This window comes from Neophocaena asiaeorientalis, unplaced genomic scaffold (genome assembly GCF_003031525.2).
Source record: "Neophocaena asiaeorientalis asiaeorientalis breed wild unplaced genomic scaffold, Neophocaena_asiaeorientalis_V1.1 scaffold86, whole genome shotgun sequence".
Classification (NCBI taxonomy): Eukaryota; Metazoa; Chordata; class Mammalia; order Artiodactyla; family Phocoenidae; genus Neophocaena; species Neophocaena asiaeorientalis.
The window spans coordinates 10,838,884-10,865,684 of NW_020175039.1; positions in this window are offsets into that span (position 1 = coordinate 10,838,884).

Genomic DNA, 26,801 nt, shown 5'->3' on the forward strand with positions numbered 1-26,801 from the left:
AAACTCTTCATCTCTCCTAAAATTCCAACACAAGTAGACGTCTTACGTCAGTGACCATACTACTACCCTGGAGGCCTATCAGAATGAAGCCCCTCTGTGCTTTAGAATTTGATTTGTTCACTATGGTCAAACAGAATGAATTGAACTCTTTTTGTATAATTCCAAGGATGTACCTTTAGATCTTTTCCAGAGGTCTTAGGGTACATATTAAAATTAGTTGTAGCTGAAAACTACTTGCTACCCAGCTCCCCTTTCCAAGTTAAACATTTATTCTCAGCTGGATGCTTGAGTTTCCTTATTATATTTGATTTTGTTTAAATATCTACAAAGATAGGCATTTTTGGAATTCTTTAACATCAGTGGGTTAAGTGTTTGCTGTATTGTTTCCTTTGTAATTCTTTTTTTTTTGCGGGTACGTGGGCCTCTCACTGCTGTGGCCTCTCCTGTTGCGGAGCACAGACTCCGGACACGTAGGCTCAGCGGCCATGGCTCACGGGCCCAGCTGCTCCGCGGCATGTGGGATCTTCCCGGACCGGGGCACGAACCCGTGTCCCCTGCATCGGCAGGCGGACTCTCAACCACTGCGCCACCAGGGAAGCCCTCTTTTTTATTTATGGGATTTAATAATGAAGTGTTTTACTTCATATTTCCTGCGTATCAGATCTCTATACCTCCCTTCCCTCAAGTTGCAATTTAAAAAAAAAAAAATTCAAGGCAATGGCTGATTCTGTGATTACAGATATCCTGGAAAGAAAAAACAGAGGAAATTTAAAAAGGGATGATCAAAATTGATATAGAATAATAAGATGATTTCTTCCTGGAACAAGATTTTTATTAAAAAATTGAAAATATCTTGCTATCATATAGTATCAGTCCTGATAGTTAATTTCTGGCTGAAAGAATTCTGGTTCTCATTGTGGTGCTTCCACATTGTTTCACATTGTTTTGTGTCATCTGATTACCTTATCAGTGAAAACTACCATTTAGGTAACTCAGGGAATCTGAACAAGATGAGTGATGGGAAGATTCACAAAGGCCTACTGTCTTTTATTATTTTCTTTCTTCTTTCTTCCCCTTGTTACCCCAGATCTCTTCAAGTTCAACTTTTATGATGAATTAGACACTCTGAAGCCAGAATTTACATCTCCTTAATCATGAAAAAGTCATGAAAGTTCTTGTTTGTTGACAAAATTTAAACCATGTGTAATTTGTTGAACTGTATGAACTCCAGCTACCATTTAGTGATGCTCATTGTGTATCAGACACTATGCTTAGCACGTTACCTATACTGTCTCTCATAGTTTTATATACACCTTTGTGAGGTCAATACTGTTCTCTCCATCAGTAAAGATAGGACACTGGTGCTTAAGAATGTTATGTAACTCGATCAAAATCAAACAGCTGGCAGTGGATAGACTGCCTAAGATTTGGATCCAGGTTACCTTAACCTAATTCCTTTGCTTAAAATAATTAAACACTTAACTCCTTTTACTCCATTTGTAGAATTAGAATCTTCAAATGGGAAGGAACCTTAAAGACTTTCTTATTTAACCTAATGCATAACTTCTCTGCATATCTCTTAGCTCTTCTTGAACCCACTAAATGATGGGAACCTCATTCCATCCTGAGGCAGCTTCTTCCGTTTTCAGAAAGTTCTACAGAGAATTACAATTATTTAAAACTTGCCTCTTTCTGTACTGCTGTGGATAGGGCCCTGGTTCTCCTCACACGTGTCGTATGTAATCGTTCAATCCCTTGTGGAGAGGTAGTGTGGTGTAGTAGCTAAGCCTCATCTGTAGAATGAGGTTGACAGTCATAATAGTACATGTGACCTTAAAATGGTGGTGTGGGTTAAATGAAGTAATACATGTAAAATGCCTGGTAATTAGTAACTTATAAAATGTGTTGAGTTTATTCCATCAAAGCCCAAGCATTCCTTTAAGACCTTGGGGATTTCCCTCACCACCTCTTTCTGAAACCATAAAAATCAAATTTCAGCAAAGTTGATAATTGGTTCTAAATATCGAGCTGATTTTAAGCCAGGCCTCCACCTCTGTCTTAACTTTAAACTTTGACCTCATTTGAGCTCCAACATTTGTGTTCAATTTATTCTTCTTTGTAGTCCATTCAGATTAACGCCTTGTTTGGATGGCCACCAGCACTGGTCCAAGCTTTGACAAGTTTTGATTTGTCTCCATCAGCTCTAAGTGCTGCAGTCTTAAAACAAGTGTTTCCAGAATCTGAGGGCCCTAATAGTGTACTCGGACCTCACTTCCCTGGGGTACCTGCTGTGGGCCAGAGAGGCTGGACACCTTTCAGATGATGGCCTCACAAATGTTTGAGGATAGTTATTATATCCCCTCTTTAGACTAAATGACACTAGTCCCATCAATCAGTTCTTACATGACATAGTCCGTCAACCATGTGTATTTTGTCAATGTCTGCCCAAATTTTGTAGTCCAGAACTAGGCAAAATATTCCAAGTGTGGTCTGATCTTGGTGAAGTACTGCTCTTACCATCTATGTTTAAGCAACCTAATCTTTTGAATTAAAGTGAAAGAAAGGTTGGACTATTCACAATCTTTTTTTAGTAAAACTTTAAAATAGTGTGAGTGTGTGTTTGCGTGGATAGTTATGTGTATGTGTGTTTGTGTTTGCACCCAAGCAGAATGTAAAATAGAGTGGTTAATTCTTTCAGGTAATTCATTTTTCTCCTGTTGTAGAACTTCAGGAAAAAAGTTGTTTTGATTCAGTAACCCTTAACTATTCTTTGATGTTGTTTGAAGAAACCATGGTTGAAGGGATTTTTTTTTAGTGTATTCTGTTTTGTCTGTTCTTATTTATAGATGTGCCTTTACTTGAACTAAAATGCCACAAGATAAGACTAAGAGGAAACAGTTTGGTTTTAAAATTTATCTTTCCATTTAAATGAAAATTTAAACTAGAAGTGTGGATTAAGAAGTCATTAAACAAGTTAACTAAATTGAGGGAAGTAAATATCAGTTTACTGTCATGAAGATCAATTCAACTAGTTCATTTTCAGTGTCACCACAGTTCCTGATCATTTTCTCATGCTCTCCATCTGGTGTGTATGTGTGAGGAATTTTAGACCTTAACACAACTGTTGTCACTTAGTCTCTTAGGATTCCTTTTCCCAAATGCTAGTATTAAAGAATGCAGCCTCTCTGTTTTTCTTCTCTTGGCTGCTTCTAAAAACAATTCATTGGTTAAATTTTTGGCAGTGCAAGGAGCCAACACAAGTTAGCTTATGTGGAAAAAATAGAGGGACAGACTTGAGGGAGAGGAGAGGTCACAGAAAGGATAGGAACCAGGGCATCTCCTAGAATCTCAGCAGTAGAAAATTGTAGCTTTTTCTCCAGAGTTAAGTTTCCCAACCATTTATTGAACCAGTTCATGGTAAAATAAATCTCAGAAACTCTAGAATTAAAAAAAAGTTCAAATTATTTTTGCACTTTATATGATAAACAAATGGTTTAAGTAAGAAATATTTTATTTTGAGGTCAGTGTATTAGTTGTCATAGTCTCAGTGACTGTGAAGAAATCTTTAAAATTCAGTAAGTGTTTGTCTCTCATATGTGATAGTCTGAGCCAAGCATTCTAATAAGCAGCCGTGCTCTGCTCCACAGTCATTCTGTTTTTACTCCTCCACCCCCTAACGCTTTATTATTTTCTACAAGTTACAACATCAAAAATAGACAAAAATAGCATTCGTGATTGATATTTTAAAATCTGAAATTTTGTTTTAGAACATAAATAGATCTTTATTTTTTTTGAGATTTGATTTTAAATAATAAAATAAAAATGGTTTTTAAATGTGGATAGCTGTTCTTCCCAATAAATAAAAGCTACACGTAATCATTCTTATATTATCTCATTACATTAAGTTTCTAGAGTTCTAGAAACATTTGCATATGCTAGGTAAGAGTCTGAATCAGATAAATGTAACATAATTGAGTTGCCACTTATGTGGTTCCCACTTCCTTACCCCTCCTTCACTATTCAGCCTCTGTCATTCATAAACCTTGCTCTCACAGGGGTTATCAAGGATTTCAGTGTTGCAAAAATCTAATGGACGTTAAATTTTTCGTATAACTAAATGTCTTAGCAGAGTTGACTACTCCATCCTTTTTAAAGCACTGTCTGTCTTTGCATCCTTGATGTTGCACTATCCAGGATGTTGCCTCCCTACTTGGGTACTCCTCGTCAGTCTTCTTTATAAACTCCTCTTTCTTTGCCCATCCTCTAAATATTGGACTTTTTCAAGGCTCAATCTAGAGTCCTCTGCTTTTCTCATTGTGTGTGCTCACTGGCTTTAAATACCATCATTATATCTGTGACTCCCAAAACTCATACCTTGGATTCTGATCTCTTTTCTTAGCTCCAGACATATTTCTAATGGTCCACTCTGAATTCTCACAGACATATCAAACTCATTGTCTGTCAAAAAACTTCTCCAGTGTTTTTCATTTTAGTAAATAACACCTGCATTGATTCAGTTGTACAGGACAAGAACTTCATACATTCATTCAACAAATAATTTTTAAGTATTTTGTGCCAGATATTATTCTAGGTGTTGGACATTCAACGAAGGATAAACTTTACCTCTTCATTTTTCTTATCCTCCATTTGCAAAATCCATCATTAAATCCTGTTCAGTCCACTGCCAAAACTTTCTCAAATATATCCAGTTCTCTCTATCCCCACTGACCCCACCATAGTCCAAGTCACTCTGTAGACTTGCCTGTTGCACTTACCGAAGTAAATTCTTCCCTGGAATACAGCAGTAGCCTCCTATGTGTTATTCCTCCTTCCATCCTTGCCACTCCGTTAGCCAGTTCTACATAGAAGTCATAATAATCATTGACAATGCAAATCACGTCATTCCACTGCTTAATGGTTCCAAGTATACTCAGAATAAAAGTTCATTTACTTACTAGGGACAATAAAGATCTTCTACTGCCTAACTCTCTAAGTGCAAGTTTCATCTGGATACCACACTCTAGCCCCAGTGGTATTGTTTTGTTACCCAATTGTGCCAACCTCTTTTTCATTTCCTTTTTCCAGAGTCTCCAAATTTCCATCATTCTCATCTCATCTTAAATATTTATTTTTTTCAGAGATATCTTACTTGCAATTTATTTTTTATTTTATTATTTAATTAATTTATTTAAACATCTTTATTGGAGTATAATTGCTTTACAATGGTGTGTTAGTTTCTGCTTTATAACAAAGTGAATCAGCTATACATAGAGGAAATCAAAATATACCTAGAAACAAATGACAATGAAAACATGACAACCCCAAACCTATGGGATGCAGCAAAAGCAGTTCTAAGAGGGAAGTTTATAGCAATACAACTTGCATCGGCAGGCGTACTCTCAACCACTGCACCACCAGGGAAGCCCTGAGACATCTTATTTGACTTCCAATTTAGGTTATGTTCTTATTGTACCTTATTCATTTTCTTCATAGTGCTCATAAGAGTTTATAATTATATATTTATTCCTATTTTTTCTTCCTCACCAACTAAACTATAAAATCCATGAGAGTATCTTTGTTTTGTTCATTTTAGGCCCAAAATTTACCACAATACTTGATATGTAGATGTCATTCACTCTGTATTTGTTGATAAATGAATGAATTATCTTAAGTAGATGTGCAAAAATACCAAATTTTCTACAACCTTCAAAAAAGAGGTTGTGTTTCAACATTCATGTTTCCTGTTTTTAATACACAATCCATCATGAATATGTTAATTAATATATGGCTAAGAATAAAAACAATTCAAAAAGTGTAAAATGGTCAATATGACCATGGCAAGAAACTAATGAACTGACCAGGTGAAGATCTGTGGACATGGTATCAGACCTCCACATAAGCCACACAGGCTCACTTGACAATTCTTGAACTTTTTTTCAGTTACTACAGCAGGTATGTGAGTCCTAACTCCCTTTCCGTTTTCCATCCATAGAAGTTTTTAAGTTGATTTGCTTGCATTTTTCAGTTATATAATTATGTGTTCTGGAATAATTTTTCTTTCTTTCCAATTTTTATACTTCTCCATTACCGCACCCATAATTTCTGATTCATGAGAGTATTGACTTTCTTGAACAGCTGAACTTGAAGTCTTTAGAGATTCTGTGGTTAAACCAATTCCTTTAGGACATACTTCAGAACAAGTTTTTCAACTACTTAATTAGAATTTTTAATATAAAATCACATTGACCAAGTTGCCACTCTTTCTTTAGTATATGTTGACACTAGTACAGTATAAAACTAGTAAGAAAGCACAATTTCTGTTTAGAAATTATGCTTTATGTAGATTCAATTTTTGATTTTCAGATGGTCCATCTGAGTTTCATTGGCATTTTATATTTATACTTTGCTTACAAACACAAAGATGGTTTCTTGGTGGAAGGGAGAGAAGTGGCAAAGAAAACTAGTTTGTGAATCTTCAGGTAAAATTTTTTTCCATTCTGGAAAAAGAAAAAAAAGAAAGTAAATGGGAGCAAACATACAGTAACTGACTATGTCTTTAAATTAGAGGTTAAGAAAATCTCTCTTGGATAATGAGAACAGGAATGGAAGTATTTAAGGAAGACTGTCAATTTTTAAGAATGCTCTCTCTCTCTCTCTCTCTCTCTCTCTCACACACACACACACACACACACACACACACACTTTGTGCTCAGGTGTCATGTTTCTTGATGTAGGTGTGGCTGAAGTGATAAGTCAACAGCTCTAGCTTCCATTACTGCTTAACTAAATGGGCAATCTTTTCAGGTATCAATCTGCTATTAGCAGAACTTTTCTTTTCATGAAGGAAACATGTGTTTGAAATGATTAACCCTGTGTTTAAGTAGTGTTTGCCACTGTGATCTAAGTGCCATTGTAGTTTCCTAGCTGTTCACAGTTCTGTCATTTTAGACCTGGCCTTACACTTACTTCCACTTACCTGGCACTTCTGTAAAACCATGAATGTAGTCTTCATATTTAGCTTTTTATTAAACTATAAAAACTTAAGGGTAGTGATCATGTTAATCTCATTTTTTTTGTATCCTCTACAAAGGCTTCACATGATGTCTTATATGCAGGACAAGCACAATAACATTTTTATGTGCTTTTTTATGTATGTGTCTTGTCTCTGGAACTTCATGGCAGCAAGGGCAGTGACTTATGTCTGTTAGAAATTTATCTAATTGGATTGTCCATTTTTTTTTGATATTGAGCTCCATGAGCTATTTGTATATTTTGGAGATTAATTCTTTGTCCATTGTTTCATTTGCAAATATTTTCTCCCATTCTAAGGGTTGTCTTTTTGTCTTGTTTATGGTTTCCTTTGCTGTGCAAAAGCTTTTAAGTTTCATTAGGTCCCATTTGTTTATTTAGAAACTATGTTGAATAAGAGAGGCAAGAGTGGACATTCTTGTCTTGTTCCTGATCCTAGTGGAAATGCTTTCAGTTTTTCACCATTGAGTATGATGTTTGTTGTGGGTTTGTCATATATGGCCTTTATTATGTTTAGGTAGGTTCCCTCTGTGCCCATTTTCTGAAGAGTTTTTATCTTAAATGGTGTTGGATTTTGTCAGAAGCTTTTTCTGCATCTATTGAGATGATCATATGGTTTTTATTCCTTAATATGTTAATGTGGTATATCACATTGATTGATTTGCGTATATTGAAGAATCCTTGCATTGGGCAGAAGACCTAAATAGACATTTCACCAAAGAAGACATACAGATGGCCAAGAGGCACATGAAAACATGCTCAACATCACTAATTATTAGAGAAATGCAAATAAAAACTACAATAAGGTATCACCTCATACCAGTCAGAATGGCCATCATCAAAAAATCTAGAAACAATAAATGCTGGAAAGGGTGTGGTGAAAAGGGAACCTTCCTGCTCTGTTGGTGGGAATGTAAATTCATATAACCACTATGGAAAACAGTATGGAGGTTCCTTACAAAACTAAAAATAGAACTACCATATGACCCAGCAAACCCACTACTGCACATATACCCTGAGAAAACCATAATTCAAAAAGAGACATGTACCACAGTGTTCGTTGCAGCACTATTTACAATAGCCAGGACATGGAAGCAACCTAAATGTCCATTGACAGATGAATGGATAAAGAAGGTGTGACACATATATACATGGAATTTTACTCAGCCGTAAAAAGAAGCTAAATTGAGTTATCTGTAGTGAGGTGGATGGACCTAGAGTCTGTCATACAGAGTGAAGTAAGTCAGAAAGAGAAAAACAAATACCGTATGCTAACGCATAGTAGCAGCAACATATATACATTACCGAATGTGAAATAGTTAGCTAGTGGGAAGCAGCCGCATAGCACAGGGAAATCAGCTTGGTGCTTTGTGACCACCTAGAGGGGTGGGATAGGGAGGGTGGGAGGGAGGCTTAAGAGGGAGGGATATGGGGATATATGTATGCATAGGCTGATTATGTATGAATAGGCTGATTCACTTTGTTGTACAACACAAACTAACAAACTATTGTTAAGCAATTATACTCCAATTAAGAGCTATAAAAAATTTAAAAATAAATTAAAAAATTAAAAAGTAAATTAAAAAAAATAAAAAAGGATGTTCTCTGAGCTCAAAAAAAAAAAAAAAAGAAATTTATCTTAAGGTCCCGTTCACCTTTACAAAGTGGTTCCTTTAAGACAAGGAGGGCTTCCATTGTGTATAGTTATTCCCCACTAAAAATACTGTCGTGAATGTTTCTTAACCTCAGGTCTTGCTGCAGAAACTTACTTCCTCTATTTACTGTTGCCCTGGATCTGACCCACTGCAGAAGCTCTCATTCCTTGGCCAGCTGTGCTCTCCTAATTTACACTTTACCGCCACAGTCCACTTGACCGGGTATTTATCTTTCTCAGCCCAGGCTAGCTTGGCTTGTCATGCCTGAGCTGGAACACTCTGGCACCATTTCCATGGCTTTCTCAGTCTTCACTCTTTGTCAGGGCTTTCCAGGCTGAGAGCTAATTTAGTCTGACTCAGCCCCTGAGTCAACTGCCCCATGTATGCTGGCTGCTAGGGCGTCAATATCCTTGCCTGACTCTGCTTGGTCAAAGGTATTCTCGGTGCTCCCGTTTTCCTTCCAGCCTCACATCACCTTTTGTGATACATTCTAACAATTGTTTATATCAATGCTATATGTGTAGGAGGCATCCAATACATTTTAGAGACAAAGAACAAATGTTTATAGTAATAGTGTAGATGGTGTTAGGGAAACACGCCCCCTTCAGTTTTCACCACCAAACTGCTTATGATTTCAGTCATTCACCTGTTCTTGAAACCCCTGCATGTTTATGAGATACTCAAACCAGGTGATTTGAGACAAAAGTTTTCTCCTTCCAAACTAACTTACTTGGGTGGAGTTCTAAGTTCAGTGCTAAATTAAACATTAGCTTAATCCTCTAGTAAATAAAATGTTCAGAGGAGTATTTATTTCATATAAGTAATATTTCCTTAACTTGGTATTCTTCTTGATTTATCATTTTCTTGGGCATATATTTTCCATTAGCTAATCTTTTGCTTTTTTTTTTTTTTTTTTTTTTTTTGCGGTACGTGGGCTTCTCACCGTTGTGGCCTCTCCCGTTGCGGAGCACAGGCTCTGGACGTGCAGGCCCAGCAGCCATGGCTCACCGGCCCAGCCGCTCCACGGCATGTGGGATCTTCCCGGACCGGGGCACGAACCCACGTCCCCTACATTGGCAGGCGGACTCTCAACCACTGCACCACCAGGGAAGCCCAATCTTTTGCTTTTTTAATGTTCACCATATCCACTGAGATGCCACTGAGTTTGAGTTATTATTTCCTTTGGTTTGGTATCTGTTTATGGCACTGTAGTAGGTATTTGTTACACGGTTTTCCATTGCTTCTGTTTTCTTTACCTAAAGCTCATTTTCTGTGTTTACCTAAGGGCAGTTGTTCTTCATATGTGCAAGAGAAGTTGTTCATGTGGAGGGAGATGACACCTAATTTGATTTTGAAGATCCCTTAGGAAGTATGTCCATTGATTTATTGGGAACCTACTAAACCAATTAATGCTAGTCATACATTGCAGTTATAAAGATGTTTGTTAAAGTTTTTCATTTTAAGGAATTTATAACCTAGGGGCAATGACTTCTTTAGAGATCTATAATAGGGACTTCCCTGGTGGCGCACTGGTTAAGAATCCACCTGCCAATGCAGGGGACATGGGTTTGAGCCCTGGTCTGGGAAGATCCCACATGCCACGGAGCAGCAAAGTCCATGAGCCACAGCTACTGAGCCTGCACTCTATAGCCTGCGAGCCACAACTACTAAGGCCCATGCGCTCTAGGGCCCTCATGCTGCACCTACTGAGCCTGCGTGCTACACCTACTGAAACCTGCCATGTGCCTAGAGCCTGTGCTCTGCAACAAGAGAAGCCACTGCAGTGAGAAGCCATGCACCACAACGAAGACCCACAGCCAAAAGTAAATAAAATTATATTAAAAAAATCTAATATATACCATATTAAAATTTTCAGTTTTTTCCAGTATTTTTTTTTCTGTTCTTGTCCCTTGGAGACAATGCAGTCCTTTAAAAAACATCTTCCTTGACAGTTCTTTGAAGAATATTATATGGAAGTTAATTTGCATCAATGAAAGACTCTAAACTGCATTACTATTAATGATTTTACCTGCATTTAATTTTTAATTTCCTGTAATAGACTTCACTGTTTTCCAGAATTATCAGTCATTAGTATATTCTAAAATTTATAGTAGGATACATAATCCCTATATGTTTTCTCATATGTGTCACTCTGGTAGGGAAAATTTGGGATTTAAAAACCAGCTCTTTTGACTCAAAATCAGCTCATTCCACTTCATCATGAATACTTTGCAATGCCATATTATGCCCTAAAGTAATGTTCCTTAATAAGTTTTAGTAATACTTCCTTTTGTAATGCTATGCCAGTTGTGGGCTTTTCTCCCATAAAGATGTACATGTGAACATACACTTAAAACTTTGTATACAATTTTAGGCACATTTTTGGACACTCTGAAGCCCATCCATGAACTCTCCCAGGAGCTCTGCTCTGAATTCATGTAATTAGGCTCTTGAGAGCATAAGGTTGAGTGTGACATTAGAAAACTCACTGAGTATTACTTGAATCACAATTCTTCCATATCAGTGCCAAAGAAATGATGCTAAAGGATTGGAGATGGTATTAATTTGAGATTTATAAAACAGGAAAAAAGAAAGGGAATAGTCAAAAGCCACCATTGATATATTTGTAAAGAAATGTGACATGGGATATGTTCTAGAGATGATAAAGAACAGAGAATAAAATTTTTTTTAAGTAGAAAGATTTATAATGCAGTTTTTACTCTGTCAGCAATTCAGTATCCAATGTAGATATTAGTAATAGAAGATTGAGTAAAGTGAAAAGAAAGGTTTTAGATCACAAAAAAGGGCATGTAAAGCCTTCTGAATCAATGAATCATTGAAACCTTTTAGAAGAGAGAGACACAATTAGCAGAGCAATAAAATTTCACTCTTATCAAAACTTCCTTTTTTTTAACATTTAATGTTCATTATGTATTATGATTTGAAGGATCACTGGATTTAAGAAATAGGTACCACTGATTCAGAACTTACTCCACTACTATATAGATAGTAAGGACCCACAGGTTTCATCATTACACACCCAAATTTCAAATATTAATCAGGCAAAACAATTCACAAGTTACCAGTAGCTTTTAAAAGATCACAATAAGTCATAACTTCCACTGCTTTATATATTCCATATCACTTTTTGACTCTGTAGAATGGTAAAAATCCTCATATTCTAAACTGCTACCAGATTTGATTACTTTTAGTTTGGAAGTTTGAAGTGAATCTGAAGTGTAAAAATTTACAGAAATTTGTCAAATGTTCCTGATTTTAACCAAAGTATATGCAGATCTTCCGTATAGAAATGACACTTAAACTGAGTTTTATAGGTTGTCATGACAACATGAGTAGTGTTCCATGAGGAAGGATTTGAGCTTTATCATGTTTGCAGTTGTCCTAGCAACATGACAATCTGACTTCATGAATGAAGTGTCATTTTGCCAGTTAAACTGGTTTGAAAATAATTGGACTTCTACTGGAATCTGTATCTATATATATATCGTAGAAAATTGAACACTGTTTCCAAAACAGAAACAAAAGAAATGATATTAGAGACTGAGAAGGGGGACAAATATCAATACATATCAGAGTAGGAAAGAGATATGTGAGGATGAGGTCAGGACATGGAAGACACGGAAGGAGGGAAGAGTAAAAGGAAAAAAAAAGCCAATAAAATAAGGAAAAGGAGGATGACTAATAAATCAACAAATTTCACAGTATCATTAGTGGGTGGGGAAGGTTGAACATGGAAACAGCAGAGAAAGTTACCATGGAAACATTAGGGCACTTTGAACAAACAGGAGTGCCTTATTGTTTTGTAACTAAGTTGTTCCTATTGTAATTCTTATCAGGAATATCAGTTGGAGTATCAGTCTGAATCACACTAGAAGCATTTTCAGTATCTGACAAAGGAGTTTTGAAGGAAACAGCTTCAAACTAAATGGATTTGGTACAACAGAGAACAGTTCTTTATACAATATCACTTTCATACATGGACAACTACAAATGAATCTCACATCAATCAGAGCAGCTGTGAATATAAACGTTACTGTAATTGTTAATAGTTACTGCTTCCAAACTATTTAGATATACAAGTTGAACCATGAATTGAGTGATTTTACGTTTGTCATGGGTTAATTTTGCATTACTGAAGAAGTAGAAGTTTGAGAAAATGAAAATAACATACTGTAGATTTCTGGTGTGTGTGTGTGTGTGTGTGTGTGTGTGTGTGTGTGTGTGTGTGTAAAACTCTTTCTGTTGTCTTCATTTGTCTTTACCTATACCATGCCATACTTTTAAATCAGAACTTCCTAACACTGTGGTTCCATGGTTCTGAGGCTTTTGGGGTTCACTGAAACCCCTGAAATCAAATGCCAAATTTTTGTGAATGTATATGAATATGTGCATTTTCAAAGGATATTACCCCAAATTTTAATCAGAGGAATAATGACCTTCAAAACATTAAGAATCACCAACTAATGAAAAATGGTGATTTGGTAGATAAACTCATGAAGAAAAGAAAAAAGAGATAAATGGCCAAGAATTTTCACTGTGTGAAAGGCAAGCATGGGGAAGGACTTCTGACTCTGGATAATACCAGGTACCCTGAAGTTATTGGTGTGTGTGAATCATCCTTGAAACTGCCAGGAACAAGGAGACTAATAGAGAAAGCTCAGAGCAGTTATTTAAGAAATGTCACTAAAGCATAGAATAAAAGTATCACCAGTGATCATCGATGAACAAAACTAAGATTCCTGCTTTCCTGGAATTTACATTCTAGCAGGAAGGAAAAGAACTACAGATAAAAGCACAAACTGTGGTGAATTTTAACTATATATAAATTTTCAGGGTTTTCTCAGTTCCTGCCACAGAGCAGATACTTAACTATTTTAGAAAAAAGGAAGGAAGGAAGGAAGGGAGGGAGGAAGGGAGGAAGGAAGGAAGGGATGAAGGAAGGAGAGGGGAAGGAGCAAATGGAGCTTAGGCAATTAAACAGTGTTCTTGTTTTGCACATTCTAATATACGTCATACGTTCTTGTAGTGTATATCTGTGGGATACGTTTTTACAGATGTAATATTTTGATAGAACTGAGTAGGAAGCTAATCTGAGAGACTAACATAGATTTTGTAGATCTGGTCACATTATATCAAATACATTTTCAACAGGAAGTTGAGCATGATAATTTTCCAAAATGAAAACTAAAGTAAACTGCAGGCAGTATAGAATGAAAGAAACCCTCAAATCTGCTATTTAACTCCTTCCTTTTATGGAGGAGAATACTGAGTCCCAGATATCTGAAATATTTTCCCAAAGTCATAGAGCCAACTAGCAGCAGAACTGAAATGAGAAACTGAATCTTCTAACTCTGAGCTTAATTTCATTCATGCTAGAATCTTCTAGGGAATATAACTGGTAGTCAGGAGATGCCAGTTTTATTGACTTCAAAGAAGAAAAAAGCTTCATCAATTCATTCATTTTGTTCAATATTTAGCGGGATGTAGAAGTTTGTATTTGAGTTATGTGTTTGAATTATGAAAATGACCATTTCCCCAAAACTCCTAGCAAATTATTTCCATGCTGACTGGAAACATGTTGAGAGGTTAGAACACTTCTAGTATTTTCTAGAACATATTTTTAAAAATTGGGGAGTCAAACATCATACAAAGGGCCGCCCTCAAATGCACAATGTAATTGCAAAACTCTCATCTTTATGTTTTTAGGATTCAAATAATCAGCGTAACATAATTGTAAGATCATAGATTTCTTCTGTGTAATTCTGATGCCTTAGTATTGAGTAACTGTGTATTGGTAAAAATTTGCAACAGTTGTGTAGTTGTAATACAATATATGTAAGTAAAATATAACCAAAGTTTAAAATTTATTTGATTCAAAAACTCAGGCAAAGCATAAGACATATGTTTAGCTCTCAGACCTTTTAACTAATAGTTGTATGATCTTGAGCAAGTTCTGTGATATTTCTGGGTCTCATTTTCTTCCTCTATAAAATACAGGGAACAGTGCCTATTTTTCAGTACTGTTTTGTGGATTAAATGAGATAAGGTAATTTAGTGTAAACACACAATACATGCTCAATAAAATTTCTCTTCCTTTCTGAATAAGAAAAACAAGTTTCTAGATTAGAGTGCATTATCAATTTTCAAAATAAACTCAATAATTAGGCAAATTCTAAATCTGAAGCAGTTTACTAAAGCCACTTAAATAATTTAAGAGTACATGTAAAACAACATCTACCAAGGAGTCATTGTCAGAGAAGCCAATATAAACATATTTTGTTTTGTTATCACATTAAAGTTAAAATGTACTTCCTTTGTGATCTGTGGATGTACCAGTTGAAATGTACTTGTTTATCTTCTTAGAGGATACATAATGTGACTATAAGCACAGACTTTAGGTTCAAACTCTGATTCATCCCTTTACTTAGCTCGGGCACATAACTTAATCCCATCTGTGCCCCAGTTTCTTCATCCATAAAATGGAGATAATAGGAGTCTTTACTTCATAGGGTTTTGTGGGGATTAGGAGAGTTTATGTATCTATAGTGCTTGAAACAATACCTATTACTTGGTAATTAAATATCATATATATTAACAATTACTATTATTTATATTTACTAGTGACTATGTAAATATTGGTTTCAAATAGTTATCACCTTTAAATTAAAAGAAGGTCTATTTTAACTTTCTCACATTTTTCTGATCATGTGCATTTTATTTAGCAACAAACCTAAATTTATATTTAGCAAAATTTTGGCATCTAGATGAATTACACTAAAAAAGGTAGTGGTCGAGGGGTTTACTTATTTATGTAGGTACCTGAAATACATGATCTTGATTTACTAAACAAGTGAGAATTCTGCTCAAAATCTAATCATACAGTTAGGCATTGGGAAAATTCTGCTGGAAAATAATCTTTCAGACAAAGATTATTCTTTTCATGTGATAGTGCAGAAAGCTGGGTCTCGAACAGGCTCCAACTTACTTTCTGCGGAGTTTTGAGCCTGTTTTGGAGGGGCTTCTTAAAGTACCCATTAATTTAGAAAACACTGATTTTTTTCTGATGGTTAATTTAAAAATTTTTTAAATTTTATATTGGAGTATAGTTGATTAACAGTGAGGTGTTAGTTACAGGTGTACAGCAAAGTGATTCAGTTATACTCATACAAGTGTCTATTCTTTTTCAAATTCTTTTTCCATTTAGGTTATTACAGAATACTGAGCCGAGTTTCCTGGGCTATACAGTAAGTCCTTGCTGGTTATCTATTTTCATTATAGTAGTGTGTGTAGTTAATACCAAACTCCCAACATTGATTTTTTGCCTTTGCTTCCAGAATATGAGCTCTATGAGGGAACTTTACTTCATTCCCTGCTGTATCCTCAGCGCCTGGAACAGTACCTAGAACTTAGTACACACTTAGTAATTGTTTGATCAATGAATAAATGGATAAGATCTAAATGTCAGTATTAGGTGTTGGGTAGACAACAATCAAGACACTCTTAAGGTGTAAGCAAAAATTATTCACACCAAGATTACCATCTACTTTCTTATTGTCTAAAGTAAGTAGGTCTTCTTTCAGTATTAAAAAAAAAACCCCATAAAACAAAATATTTGCCTTATAGCTCCATGACAGTCTAAGATAGGTGTTGTCTGCCATCCAGCGCCTCCTTAATCTGTCTAGATTTATCAATATTAGAGAGATGTCCAGTGTTCCCATTAGGATTTTCCCCTTTCTACTTAACCAAACCATCCAAAAGCTGCATTTCCAGACAATGTTACCATGGCCAGGTCTGAACCTGCCTGGTTGAACCTCTGGTTAACAAAGTCTCACTGAAGGGATAGTTGGAATTTGCACAGTCATATGTGGGAATAGGGTGTCTCTTTTCCTATCACTTGCATCCATGAATGTCAGGGAATCAGAGCTTAGTTGATTTCAGTTATAGTGGCATGTAATACATGTTAGGATGAATCATTACCATCTGCTTTATTGTCTAGTATGTTTCAGGAATGTTACATGCACAAATATTACTGAATCCTTACAATACCTTTTTCTGATATGTATTATCATCTTCATTTTACAAATGAAAGAAAAACAGAAACAGAGACAAAGCTTCAGAGGGAAAGTAAGTTATCCCTGGTGACACAGAAACTAAGAGACAGACAAGGAATTCACACACAGGCCTGCTGTCGCTAAAGTCTGTGTATAGTACGCTTTTGTAGGATACCTGTGAAAGCTCTGTGATTTCATCCAGTTATTGAGCTCGTTGGTGTATTTCTCTCTCAAAATTCTGTCATCTCATTCCACTATGCTTTATACCCACCCATGCCTTGTCTAAGAACATGCCTGTGTAGACAGCAAAATCTCAGGCTGGAGCTGAGCTATTTTCCATGGTAACTGGCTGTATCTGAGACTGGGTTCAGTTCAGATGTCAAATCACACCAGAAACACCCTGGAGAGACTTGGGAATTATTCATAATTACCACCAATTGAAAGTGATGAGAAAATTGGTGCTGTTTCCCTATCAATCTCTAGAAAGATATTTTAAAAAATTCTTACTGTGAAAATTTGTCCCACAAGCTTCAACATTAATTCTCAATCTTTGTTTTGCAACACTCCAGTATGCCTCCAGTTATTTCAAAGATTGCATTAAAGTTCTTAATTCCCAAACAAAATTAAATGTGATTAAAGTTGGTTTTCACTTTTTCTTGTGGAAACTTTCAAACATATTCAGTAGTAAGAAAAAAGCAACGAACCTCTATGGACCCATTGATCCAGGTTCAACAGTTATCAATAAATGTCAAATCTTATTTCATTTATATCCTCCCATTTCTGCTCCATGCCCACCACAGGAGTATTTTGTAGCAAATCAGATATTGTGTCAGATCATCCTGGTCTTTTTTAAACTTTATTTTATATTAGAATGTCATAAAAACAGTTAGACAAAAAAAAAAAAAGAGGAAGGGAACACAGGAATTATATGAAACAAAGCCCAGCAAAATGCAGTGAAAAGTCCTCATTTTTGTTTTACTCAAAGAAGACAAAAAACATGTCTCTTTTATTCATTTTGTACAGAAATCAATATTTAATATATCTTTACAATGATTATGTTGACGATGACTTCCCTAAAATGTGTGGCAAATAATTCCTGAGTGGGCATCAGACACTGAAGGAGATAGACTAGGTTGTAGCAGTCCCCAGATGGTAAGAAATTGGGGGTCATTGATGATGTTGTGATATCAAGCACTATTTTGTTTTTTTCATTACTGACCAAATACAGGGGGCGTTTCCTTACAGTGTACCGTGGGAGGTGTTCTTGGCAGAAGAAATCTTTTGTATGCTGTATATTATATTCAAGATAATCTATGTAGTAGCCAAATAACTCCCACATTGAAACCACTTTACTGAGATTGATAAAATGGGTATTTTAGATTCATATACTTTTGTGTTTCTCATCAATAACTACTGATAATAGAGCTGCACCTTTATTATGCCTTTAAGTGTCAAGCTATTGAAATAAAGATTCTTTTCAACATGCATTTCAATGGTAATAAAAATGTCTTATTTACTTTACAGTTCTTTTTATTTTGTAGAATGTGCCTAATTGTTTTTGTTCTTAAGCATATTGATGGCATTGAAAACACATATAAATTGGTTAGTAATTTAGCATAACAAAAGGTCAAATAATAGAAGGAAATGTTCAGTATCATCATTTTTAAAAATAAATTCATTTCAATTCCATTATAAAATATCAGTGTAAAATCTGGGCAAATGTATGCCTCATTAACATCCAGAATTAATTCCAATGTTGTGATCTAATGTGAAGCAACAGCTGTCAGTTCTTAAAAATGCAATAAGGAAATTAGGCTGTACATCAGTTAACACATATAGAAAAAATGTTTTTACATTTTATAAGATTTTGGAATGCCTCAAACTCAAATCATAGTAGTTACAATAGCTTTGGTTGAAAAGTAGTATAGTTGGTGTTCTATTAAATATTTTGACTTTATAATTTAAAGAAAGTGGGTGGCTCTAGATGTTACCATACTCTAAAAAGAAAGTTTGTGTTCATCTTGTAGCATTTTTATTATAAAAGAATACTTTTATAAATCAAATATACACAGTTAAGTTGTGTAAAGGTAAATTGAGTAAGGACATACGGTAGCTAGTGGATTCTGACTTTTAGCTCTCATAAGAATCCCTTAGAGGGCTTTTAAAAACACAGATTGCTGGACCCCACCCCAGTTTCAGATTCAGAAGATCTAGGGAAGACCTCAGTATTTTCATTTCTAACCAGTTTCCAGGTGATGTTGATGTGCTGGTCCAGGGTTCTCACTTTGAGAACCACTGCAGTAGCCTAATATGTTTTAAGAATGCAGGATTTAAAATTGTAATAATTATGAAAATGTCTTTTTTAAATTGGATAGTGCATGGGAAATATATCAAGAAGGTAGATGTTGCCACTAATTCTACTTCTTTCCCTAATCACTTCACTCCCTCTCTAGGACTTCTGTTTCTCATCAACTATTACACATGTTTTCTCTTCTCAAACTTTGAAAACCTCACCTCTTCTTCTAACCCTTAGATGATGACAATACTTTAAATTTTCCCGAATGCATTAATGAATCAGAAGAGAGCATTATCCTTCTGCTACCATATTTACCTCATACATTTTAACTTTTATCGTCATACAATGGACGCACTCCCCTGTTCCAATCTATAGTCATCCCCTCCACTTATGTACTGCATCTCATTCCTGCCTCCTTAAGAATTTGCTCCCACAATGATTCCTTTCCCTCTCCTGGTTTTCTTCTTATCTCACTTGCATCACCTTCATAGTTGGCTTTGCTGGATTCCCCAACGTTTATCTACCTTAAAGATAAGACTAGTTCCTAGATCCTTATAAAGTATGTGTCAAGAGAGTTCACCTGGGGAAAGAAAGACAGAAGCATTTATCCATTGGATCCCATCCCCATTGGTCAAGCGCTGCCCAATAAATCCTCAGCTCCTCTGCATTCCAAGATGCGAGTGCATGAGTAAGAAGTGGGTTCCCTCAGGTGTCCTACAACGTGGTATCAAAGAAGCCCCTGGCTGGATGAAAGCTAAAGAACCCCCCCCGCCAAGCCTGATGTAAGATGTGGTCAGGTTGCCCCTCTGTTACACGCCTGGTTTCTGTGGCAGTGGCTGAAATAAGATATGAAGCTAAGAAGATTTGCTTTGATGCAAGAGGGGAGTCCATTCCATGTTCCTACATCATACATACTTGCTGACTTTAATAAGAAAGGAAATTCTTCAGAATTGAGCTGGAGGCCGAGGCAGGGGCTTGATGGTAACTGATATAGACCAACAGCCTAGTTTATGCCGTGCCTTGATAAACTGTAAAAGCCCATTGTCCTCTTCAGGAATCTCTAGGTAACATCAGGCTTATTGTCACCCATATGTAGCTATGAGTTAATTATTAGTCTTTGTTGTACAAGCAAGACAGCTGTAATAGTTCACTTCTGTACAACCTGGAAATTAAATTTATTAAAGACCATTCACATGGTCATGCAAGCCCTTTGAGGTTGTTAGGGGAATTGAGGGACTCTTCACAACTAAATTTTCATTCCTTTCTTCAGGTTCTCATTTAGTCAACATCCCCTAAGACTTGGAGTTCAGAGACTATGACCACCTCTCTCCTCTACCCGGAACCATTCGTAGTGCTCACATAATGAAACAACAGGAGAAGCATAATATCCTGATGTGCCATCCCATGTAACTATTCTATAGAACTACTTAATACATTGCTTAGGTAAGTGTAATGCTGGACTTCACTAACAGCCAAGGGAACGCAAAGTAAAACAACTATGAGATACCCTTTCATTTCCAACAGAATGGAAAATTTAATAATAATAACCATAATAGTCAAGATGGGGGGAAACAGGAACCCTTAGCTGTTGCTGTTAGAGTATCAATTACAAACCCTTTGGAGAGCAATTTTAGAATACCAAGTATAAGAAGATGTTCATACACTTAAATCCAGCATTTAATGATACTTAATATAGGGGGATATTCATGTACTTCAACCCAGCAGTTTCTTTTCTGGTGTCTGTCTTCAACCAATTTATTCATGGGTTCAGGGATGTTTACTATGACATTGTTTATAAGAGTAAAAATGTGGAAATAACATTATTGTCCATAAGAAGTAGAATGCCAAACCTGGCACCCCTTCTCAAAAAGGAATGAGTGAACACAGGGTGATTTGTTCGTAAGGTGGAATATTATACTACAGCAGTTAAAATGAATGAATTCGATAGAAATGTATTCCTCTCTGTCTTAGTTCAAGCTGCTGTAACAAAATACTAGTGGTGGCTGAAACAACAACATTTATCTCTCACAGTTCTGAAGGTTGGGAAGTCTAAGATCAAGGTGCCAGCAAATCTGGGGTCTGGTGAGAACCTTCCTCCTAGTTTGGAGATAGCTGCCTTCCTGCTGTATTCTCACATGATGAAGAGAGAGGACAAGCTCCCTGGTCTCTCCTTATAAATGCACTAATCCTGCCATGGGGGCTCCACTCTCATGACCTCATATAAATCCAATTAACTCTCAAAGGCTATGACTCCAAATACTATCACACTGAGGACTATAGGACTTTGACATACGAATTTGCAGGGACATAAACATTCAGGCCATAGCACTTTTATATATTTCCATAATATGTGTACGTGTATTTCAAAAATAATATGTTAAGTTGCAGAAGGATACATACAATCTGATATAATTGATCATATTTGAAAAACACACAAAACAATAGGTCGAATTGTTTATGGAGGAATCCATAAGTAGTAAATGAACAAAAACATAACAGAGGAATAATGGATAACAACCTTGGGGTGGAGGAGACTATTTCTGAGTATGGAAAATGGAAACAGAGGGAAAGAGGATGGCCATATTTGCAAGGAGAGAGAAGAAGATTTTATTTTATTTTTTCTTTTTTAAGATTTTTTTTATGTGGACCATTTTTAAAGTCTTTATTGAGTTTGTTACAATATTCTGTTTCATGTTTTGGTTTTTTGGCCGGGAGGCATATGGGATCTTAGCTCCCTGACCAGGGATCGAATCTGCAACCCCCTGCATTGGAAGGTGAAGTCTTAACCACTGGACCACCAGGGAAGTCCCAAGATTCAATGTTAGAGAGAGGAAAAAGAGATGAGAGAAAGGGTAGCAGGGTTCGGGGGAGAGAAAGAGAGGGAGAATGAGAGGGAGATAAAGGAGCACAAAAAGGTCACGTCAGTCTGGATAGTGGATGCCTACTATATGATTTTCTATTGTTTCTATACATTGTTTTGTTTTATCATAAAAAATATTTTATAAAAACTAGCATAGGTTTACTTTTGTAAAATGGAAAAGGCTTCATTAGGACTAGCTTTGTTGCTGCAAGGGTACAGATGCTTCTCATAAAAGGTGAAGGAAACCACCACTGCAACTATGTATACAAGGTAGTTGGGGCCTTAATTCTTTTATCTTATATGTGTGTTTGCTTTTAGTGTTTGCCTTTTAAATTCAGGGTAAATTTCCACTGTTTTGCTGTCAGATATTGCAACAGGGCAGGCGGTTGGGTGGTGGTGAGAGTCACTGCTGGGGTTCCAGGGTATATCTCTCTGTTACATAGTTTTTCTTTAGGCCTGAAATAACGCACTGATTAGAGCACATCTTTCTCGGCTACAATTATATCATACTCTGATGAGACTTAACCCACTGTGATTGGAGTACATAGAACCCTGCACTCATATGTTTAGTTAGTCTCATCCATAATGAGCAGAACATCCGTCCAATTTTTGGACGAACGTCTAATTTCAAAGTAGCTTTCGAGGGGAGATGTGGTGAGCTGACTCACTGTCATTACAATGTACTTACATATCTCACTCAACTTGAGAATACTTTCATAAATCTTTATATTCAGAACCGTAATTAGAGGTCGAGAAAGCATATGTAATTTTTATTCAGTAGTTTCAGAGTCACTCCCCCACTTGCTGAGAAAATCTAGACATTGAAATTATCTTTCAAAACATGAAACTTGAGAAGGGACTTAAAATATACAAGAAGGAAAAGGAGGGAGAAAGCAAACTGCCACTGTTAGGATCGAATAATCACAGAAAAAGGTGATTTTGGTAGGTGATGTAGAACAGGCAATGAGTTTTTAGTCTGGTTCCAACCATCAGGATTAGGAAAAAAAAGAAAGTAACTCACCTAGAAAAATTATCTGTGTCGAGAATGCAGATAAATGGAATATTTTAGTTTGGTTCACTGTTGAAACGTAGAACAGGCAATGAGTTTTTAGTCCAGTTAATAAGTTCCAACCATCATGATTAGGAAAAAAAAGAAAGTAACTCACCTAGAAAAATTATCTGTGTCGAGAATGCAGATAAATGGAATATTTTAGTTTGGTTCACTGTTGAATTTCACCTGGAAATCAATCAAAATGTAAAGTTTTTTTTTGTTTTGTTTTGTTTGTATGTTTGTTTTTGCGGTACGCGGGCCTCTCACTGTTGTGGCCTCTCCCGTTGCGGAGCACAGGCTTCAGACGCGCAGGCTCAGCGGCCATGGCTCACGGGCCCAGCCGCTCCGCTGCATGTGGGATCCTCCCGGACCGCGGGGCACGAAGCCGCGTCCCCTGCATCGGCAGGCGGACTCTCAACCACTGCGCCACCAGGGAAGCCCAAAATGTAAAGTTTTGATTTCAGTTTCTAGCAGCGTGAGGCTATTACATATGTATTTTAAACTCACCAACACCAGTCACTAGGAGACAAAAAGCAATGATCATGGTTGGGTTTCTCTGGATAAAGCAGTTATTTTTTGGTTTTGTTTCTTTTGTTTGCTTGCTTCTCCTGAGAGCTTGACTAGGCACTCAGGAGAAAGACTTTATTGCCGTGTTTAGTTAGCATGAGTTTCTGACTTTCTTAAGGCCTTTTCTGGCACAGAATTCAAGTTATCTCTCAGGTCTCTAGGCAATACTCCAAGTTCACTTCAACCACACCAGGAATTTTAAACCATTGCCCAATCTCCTTTTCACTCTCCATCATACCATCCCAACCTCATTTCATTGTGTCAGGTTCTAAGATCAGTCATAGAAATCACCCTCAGCTTCCTTGCTTCTTTCTCCTGAAGTTCTTGCCCCAAACCTGATGAAATCCATCTTTCTGTCTGTTCTCCACCTGTACCTGAGCAGCTCTGTGTAGCTAGAGAATAATCCATGGCCATACTGACTGGTCACAGTTTAAAATGATCACAGATTTGAGGTGGTTCCTCAGTGTTGTTCAGTAACCTTCCTGCTTCTACCAATTCAGTTCCCCAGACAGTCATTTTATACCTTCTCCTTGATCCTCAAACTTCCCCCTTGTAAGGAGATCTTCCTTGGCTACCCCATCGAAAAATGTACCTTGACTCCATCATTCTATCTCTCCCCTCTTTTTTTTCTTCATAGCATTTTCAGGCATTTTGTGTATTTAGAATGCAAATTCTATGAAGGCATAAACTTTGTTTTTTAATAGATCTTGAAATAATTAGTAGATATCCAGTGTTATTTATTAAATAAAGAAATGAGATGCTCTATTAAGTCCTTGGAAGATCTACTCGATTTGATTTTTAGTGACCCAGGGAGAAGGATGTAGTATGAGAATTAGGAAGGTCTCTTTTGCAATGTGAGTCAGAACTTTGCTGATCCGAGATGTTCCACTGGTTCTTTAATGAATATATTTTTCCCTTCACAGGCTGGTTTATATTCACTTTATCCCCACACTTGCCACAATATTCTGTTGTTATAGTTGATAGATAATTTCCTGTTATGTAAGAGCTGCACTCCATACACGCACATGTAATTTCACGATTGCTCAGCAAGCTTGACAGCATTTTTTGGTGTTGATTTTGTCTTTGATGATTCTATGAAGGAAGCACATTTAAATGTTAACATAATACAGGGAACACCCTTATGTTAAGAGTCTTTTCAGGGTAACGATGACTTACACCTTGTTCATCAATGAAGTAGGATGAATATTAACCAAGGGAACTTGTTTATTTGGCTGATAAATTGATGTTTCTGATAATTGAACAAAAATATTCCAAAGAGAACATGAAATATTTCAGCCCAAGATTATTGCCCTAAAGAGGTGTTTCATCCTTAATGGAGCAAAGAAGATAGAAGATAAAAGGCACTCATGCTGCATAGACTTCCAAAAGTGTTATTTTCCCACCCATTTATTGTCTTTCTTTCCATTTTAAATCCAGTGAGGACCCAGAATTTAGTGCTAAGGAAATCATGGAGCACAGGTTGAATTACTTAATATGGGTAATTACTTAAAGTCTTGAAAATGACCCTGGCATATGAAAGCAGAATCTCATCAAACATCTAGATAGTGTACCAGATACCCAAAAGTCAAATAGTAGTCATATACCTCTATAGGCTACGGAGATATCAAAGGCAATATAGCATCTACAAGCAAATGCCAGAGATTGTCTCTGATTTCATGTTATTGCTACATATATATTTGGGTGTAATTAAGACTCATTTCTACAGGAAAACAAAACAAATATGTAACTTTAAAAATACTATTTTGGAAAAAATACACCTTATTCAAGTGTTTTTGATGAAGTTTTCTTCAGAACAAATTAAGAGCTAGGCTTTAGAACTTCAGCCTGATTTGGAAGTGGTGTTAATTTTTTCAGGGCAGCTGGGATTGGCATCGTCCAATGGATCTCAATTCAGTACATTTGGCTTCCAGTCCCTGTGCTGCCACTCAAGGCAGCAGGACAACACCTAGGCTGGCCAGAGTCTTTGGGCCAGTGACCTTTTGCTTTAAGTAGCCTGATCCATTTACCCAAGAGTGCCGTACAAAATGATCTTTTCCCATGTATTCTATAATGTGAAAAAAGTTGGGAAACAGTGGGCTAGATTGGTTGATATATTTATACAAAAATATGCTTTGAATGCCTACTATGGGAAGCTGGGAATACATTCTGGGAATACAGAGATGAATAAAAATTTTACCTCAATAGTCTCTAAGTGACACATCATTTCTAAAATTCTATCATTTATTTCTATTACTTCAAAATGGCCAATTTTAAGCAAAAACATAATTATATCAATGGAGAGAGAGAGTAGAGATGACTGAGTGTGGAAGCTACAGAATATTGGGGCTTATAAACTAATATATTGGAGTTCATACTGCAACTGACTATAATCTTTTATCTCTTGAGGACACATTTCTACTTCTGCTTTCCTTTCATTGGATATGTTTCAAGCTATGTTTCTTCATATTACTTTCATAAGAGTTTTAAATAAAAATGGTATCTGTACAGAAAGGAAAAATATCTGATTTTTAGTTATTAAAAATAATCAGAAATTAATTCAAATATAGATGGCTCAAAACTTAAGCACTGTTCCATAATATCAGTATCGTTAAATATTACAAATAGATTAAATATCACAAAATACTTCTTGAGGTATTCACAAATAAGTGAATGGAGTTATAACCTAAATGATAAATGGTCCTTAGCATCTCCACAAAAATAGAAAACTACTGTAATGTGGTTGCATCCTCAGAGACCCTGTTCAGCTTCTTCATTTTTCTTAGCACTGTATGGTTCTAAGAGAGTATCTATTTATTGATATGATGCTTGGCAATCACAGCAGATACAAAAGAATAATAAAATTTGGCAACAGATTGGAAGTCTTAAACGAAAATGTGGCAGCTCTGCATGAATGCAAACTCTTTCCAGACAATTAAAAGAGCACATGTGTTTGTGTTTTACACACATCCGTCAAAAAATATTGAAAACAGTTTAAAACATTTCTGACAAAGTAAAACTTTTGAACAATCAAAAATACGTTTTAAATATGTATATTTGATTTAAAATAGTGATATTGTAATTCTGAGTATGAACTTCTTTTAATGACAGTTCTGGTAGATAAGTATTTTATTATACTGTGTTTAACAACAACATTCTCAAAAATATACGGTGATAAAGGATCTGGTTTCTCTTTCTTATCATGGTTTATTATAAGATTCTTCACATATTTTGATCCCCTACTAAGTGGCAGTTATGTTGGATATATAGTCAT